Source organism: Olea europaea, chromosome 1 (genome assembly GCF_002742605.1).
Source record: "Olea europaea var. sylvestris chromosome 1, O_europaea_v1, whole genome shotgun sequence".
Classification (NCBI taxonomy): domain Eukaryota; kingdom Viridiplantae; phylum Streptophyta; class Magnoliopsida; order Lamiales; family Oleaceae; genus Olea; species Olea europaea.
The window spans coordinates 7,257,611-7,263,561 of record NC_036237.1 but is presented as its reverse complement, the minus strand read 5'-3'; positions in this window follow the sequence as shown (position 1 = coordinate 7,263,561).

Genomic DNA, 5,951 nt, shown 5'->3' with positions numbered 1-5,951 from the left:
CGATTAGCCATTTCTTTTCTTCTCTGCCGTTCAATATCTCTATGTATAAGTTTCTTAATATTAGATTCGTAAAAAGTGTTTCTTCCATTATTTTCTTGAATACCTAATGATCTCTGCGGCCCCTTTTCCCAACTGCTAGAACTAGGATTATTATACTGTAAAGTATGATCCGTATTCAGATCTTCCTGGATTTGATCTTCTCTGATAACAGAAGGGGGCTGGAAAACCAGCTCATCACCGTGTTGAAAAGGAAACATCACAACCGCTGATTATCCGAGATACAGTCCTCCTTACTAATAATTCAGTGGAGCTTATAAAGTAGAAGAAACGTTTCTTAGGGTTGCTGAGATCTTTGCGTGGCCCTTAATGCTACGATTACCTACAATATCTTTATAAACAACAAGATAAAGAAAAGACCCCACCACTATAATTCTCTTGACAAATTTTTACAAGCACATTGATTGTGTTAATTACTTTTAAAATGCGAAACAGATCATTCCATGTGTTTTCACACTAAACTTTTGTCTACAAGTATCTGATGCCACAGTAAGTCTTTAATTATAGTAAAAATATTCTTTTTAGAATATGAATTGGGGAAAATAGAAGATAAAGTGATATGTACATAATGATTTAGATAATAACTTATATACATATGATGTAGTTAGATATGATTGGGTCAGAATTTTTTCAATCAGATAAAAAAAAATCTTCTTTACTTTTTTTTATTCACATCATCTATATGTGAGCTATTATGTATAACTAGTAGTATTCTTTTAATTTCTATCAAACAGGGACTATTTGTAGCATCGACTCTCATAATAGATGAATCAGTGTATTTTCATATAAATTTTGAATGCAGGGTAAAGTTAATAATAAATGTAGACACACCACTTGCCTCCCTTCTTCCGCAATTTGAACATGGAATCGAGGTGGATTATAAAATTATAATGTTTTATGTTCTAATGGATCACGTGGAAATATGTACGTATAGACATTTCGATGTGAAAAACATTGAAACTAATTATAATTGGATCAGACTAATCGGTTTGTTTGATTCCAAGTAAAACTTAACCAATTTGGTTCTTACTATTGAGTTCGTTCGGTTCTAGCAACAAAAATATTGAAATTCAACTCGAAAAGTATTATATTTGTTAATGTATATACAATGTAAATATTAATTAGTCTCACATTGGTTAGAAAGGAAAACATTCCTCTCAAATTAGGCTATAAATAGGATACCTCTCTTGTAAACAAATCACACTATTCAATACAATTCTCTTCTCTTTATATTGTCTTATTTTCTCTCTTAAATTCAACTTGGTATCAGAGCTACTATTCTTAGTGTTCTCGATATATCAAGAGTTGAGTATGCTCTGTGATTGCCACTATTAGTGGATCCTTCACATCAGAAAAACCTCTTGTATATTTTTTTCATACCTGTTAGGTCGTCGCTATAGTCGGAGTCTTATTCTCCATCGACATCATCTCAGCCACCACTCCATCAGTCATTTCCTGACCAGTTCAGTTCGATTCCTATTATTTTTATCTCTATCTCCTTCAAATTTCGTGCACATTATGGAGCATCTTGAGGCCTTACAACCTATTGCCATTGTCATGAAAGGATTTAATTACACTATATGGGCTCAGGCTATGTCAAGCTTTCTTAAGGGCAGAAAGCTCTGGTGTTATGTTACTGATATCACCGAACCAGAGAAAATCGCTGGAGAAGACAACACAAAATACATAGATCGTCTCGAAAAATGGGATAGCAAAAATCACCAAATTATCACTTGGATTCGCAACACATGCGTACGCTCCATCAGTCTCCAGTTTGGTAGATTCAAGACTGCCAAGTCACTATGGAATTTTCTACATAAATGCTACACCACCGCAGATCTGTCTCATCAATACCAACTTCTAGGTACTCTACATCTTATGCAATTAATAATTTCTTATCCGAGATGCACTATGTTTGGGATCAACTTGCTTCCTCAGAACCAGAGTTTACAGATGCCAACGATGCTAAAAAAAAGTTTTAACTATCGAGATCAGCAACACTTGGTTGTTCTCTTTCTCATGGCCCTCACTAATGAGTTTGAGCATGTTCGTGCATCTCTCCTTTACGCAGTCCCTTACCTATTTTAGATCAAGCTGTTACTGAACTTCTTTCGGAGGAAACTCATCTTGCCCCTCACAAGACTATCTCTACAGATGTTGTCTTCGCCACTCCTAGAGGACCTCAACCCAGCAACAAAATACATCCATCTGGATCTTTTCAACCCAACAACAAAGGGCATCCATCTGGATCTTCAAGATTCTGCAATTACTGCAAGAAACCAGGACACATTCTCTTGGAATGCCCGGTTCGAGTTTGCCAATTCTGTCAGAAGCAAGCCCCTGGTCATCCAAAACCCCAACAGACACTCCCAACAATACATGTCTCGCAGTACTCCTTCTAGATCCGCCACCACTACCGCTGAAGGTTCATCATCCACTACTACAAGTGAGACGTTTTCTACTTCTGACATAGAGAAAATTGTGAAACAAGTCCTTGCTCATTCTAGTAATTTATCCTCTATTGCTATGTCAGTCACCTCAGGTAATTCATCCTGGTTCTTTGACTCTGCATGTTGTAATCACATGACACCTGATTCCACTATATTTGCCACCAAACGTCTAGCTAATCATACTCTGACTATTCAAATTGCTGATGGTTCTTCTATGATCGTGAGTCATAACGGAAAAATCTCAACATTAAACACTTCACTTCCTGATACTTATTGTATTCCCCAACTCACTCTCAATCTTATATCTGTTGGTCAATTATGTGACTTCGGTCTAACTGTCATCTTTTCTGCTTCTGGTTGTTGTGTGCAGGATCCAAAGACGAGACAAACTCTTGGGATAGGCAGTAAGGTTGGACGACTTTTTGAGCTCATCAATCTTTACCTTCCATCCCGTTTCTCCTCATCAGTTCAGACAGCAGCCCCAGTCTCATCTACCCCATCCATCAGTCTCTGGCATTCTCGTATGGGTCATGCTTCTATTAGTCGTCTTCAATTTTTAGCATCTAGTGGTTATTTAGGGCTTGTTAATAAAGAACAATTTGATTGTCTTCCTTGTCAACTTGCAAAACAATCGGCATTGCCATTTCACAAAAGTGATTCCTTTTCTTCTGCACCATTTGATTTGATTCACTCTGATGTTTGATGCCCATCTCTCACTGCTACTATGGGAGGCTCTAGATATTTAGTAATTTTTATTGATGATTACTCGCGTTACACTTGGATATTTCTTATGCGTAATGGATCTGAATTACCTCAGTTGTACCTTGATTTTGCTACCATAGTCAAAACTCAATTTTCTTACAATATCAAAGTGTTTCGTGCTAACAATGCTGCTGAATACACAGACTCTATAGTCATTACCTTTCTTTGCCAACATGGCACTCTTCCTCATCGTTCATGTCCAGGCACTTCTCAACAAAATGGGCGTGATGAGCGCAAGCACCGAGACATTCTCAATACCGTCCATGCTCTTCTCATATCTGCTTCGTGTCCTGAATGCTTTTGGGGTGAAGCTGCTCTTACAGCTATTTACACCAAGAACCACGTGCCTTCTCCCATTATTGGGAATCAATCACCATTTGAGCGTCTTTATGGTCACCCTCCTGACTATAACATTCTTAAGGTATTCGGTTGTGCTTGTTTTGTTCTTCTTCGGCCTCATGAGCACACCAAATTGGAATCTAGATCTCGACTATGTTGCTTCTTGGGATATGGTGTTGAACACAAAGGCTACAGATGTTGGGATCCTTACTCCAAACGTCTCCGAGTATCTCGTCATGTCGTTTTCTAGGAACACAAGATGTTCGCCTCCATATCCAAGTTTCACCTGTCACATGACAATACCTCTATCCTATTCACTGACCTCTCCACAGATCTTTTTCCTAACACTCCTGAGACAAACTCTTCTTCTGAGTCAACATCTCCACCAACACATCCTATCTCTTTCTCAGATATGTCATTACCAACTAATATGTCTACAGATACCTCAATTGAGTTATCCACCTTGCCCTCTTCTGAGGAACTTGTCTCTTCTGATGGATCCACTCCAACGACTTCAGATCTCCCTACTCGACGAAGTGACCGGGTAAAAACTCCTTCTGTTAATCTTCGTGATTTTGTTGTATTTTCTACTATTCTTTCTCACCATGAACCTCAGTCTTATTATGAAGCTAGTTCTGATCCTCTTTGGCAGAAAGCAATGAATGATGAACTACAGGCACTCGAAAACACTCACACTTGGGATCTAGTGGACCTACCAAAAGGCAAACATGCCATGGGATGCAAGTGGGTTTACAAGATCAAAACTTTGATGGGTCCATTGATCGATATAAAGCTCGCTTGGTAGCTAAAGGGTTTGCCCAGGAGTATGGGATTGACTATAAGAAGACCTTTGCCCCAGTTGCTCGCCTCACTTCAATTCGCAGTTTAATTGCAGTTGCCGCCGTCCGTCATTGGGAATTATTTCAGATGGATGTGAAAAATGCTTTTCTTAATGGTAAACTTACTGAAGAAGTTTATATGTGCCCTCCTCCTGGTTCTCATCATCTTCCGCATCAAGTCTGCAAACTTCGTCGGGCTCTTTATGGTCTCAAGCAAACTCCTCGAGCTTGGTTTGCCAAGTTCAGTACCATTGTTGGAGATTCTGGGTTCACTTCCAGCTCATATGATTCTGTTCTTTTCATTAGCAAAACAGTCTGGGGTACTATCCTTCTTCTCCTCTATGTTGATGATATGATCATCACTGGTGATGACACATCCGGAATTTTGGATCTCAAAACTTATCTCAACCAACATGTCGAAATGAAAGATCTTGGAAAGCTTAGTTACTTTTTGGGACTTGAGATCACTTCTAACTCTAAGGGATATTATCTTTCGCAAGCAAAGTATGCTTCTGATCTTCTTACTTGAGCGGGACTCACAGATAGTAAGACATGTACCACTCTTCTAGAGTTCAACTCTAAACTCACTCCCATGGATGGTACACCTTTGGATGACCCCACCTTGTTTCGCCAGTTGGTTGGTAGTCTTGTTTATCTTACAATTACTCGCCCTGACATCTCTTATGCTATCCATATTGTCAGTCAATTTCTCTCTGCTCCTCGTACATCCCATTATGCTGCAGTGCTTCACATTCTCAGGTACATCAAAGGGACCCTATTTTATGGTCTCCACTTCTCATCTCACTCTTCACTCGAGCTTCGTGCCTACTCAGATGCAGATTGGGTAGGTAACCCCACTGATCATAGATCTACCACTGGGTATTGCTTCTTCCTTGGTGATTCTCTTATTTCTTGGCGCAGCAAGAAACAAATAGTAATCACTCGATCTAGTACAGAAGCTGAGTATCCAGCCCTTGCTGATACAACTTAGGAACTTCTTTGGCTTCGCTGGTTACTTAAAGACATGGGCGTCACCCATTCTATTGCCACTATCATAAACTACGATAATCAAAGTGCTATCCAAATTGCTCACAATGATGTATTCCGTGAACGCACAAAACACGTTGAAATTGATTGTCACTTTATACATCATCATCTCACCCGTGGGACTATTGGACTATTATCAGTTTCTTCAGCCGATCAAACTGCTGATATCTTCACTAAAACGCACCCTCCTGGACGCCTTGAGGACTTAGTTTCCAAACTCAAGTTGGTCTCCATTTTACCACCTTGAGTTTGAGGGGGGCTGTTAATGTATATACAATGTAAATGCTAGTCCCACATTGGTTAGAAAGGAAAACATTCCTCTCAAATTAGGCTATAAATAGGATACTCTCTTGTAAACAAATCACACTATTCAATACAATTCTCTTCTCTTTGTATTGTCTTATTTATAATCTCAATATTAAAATTAATTTATATCAGTTCACAGGGGTTCGAAATA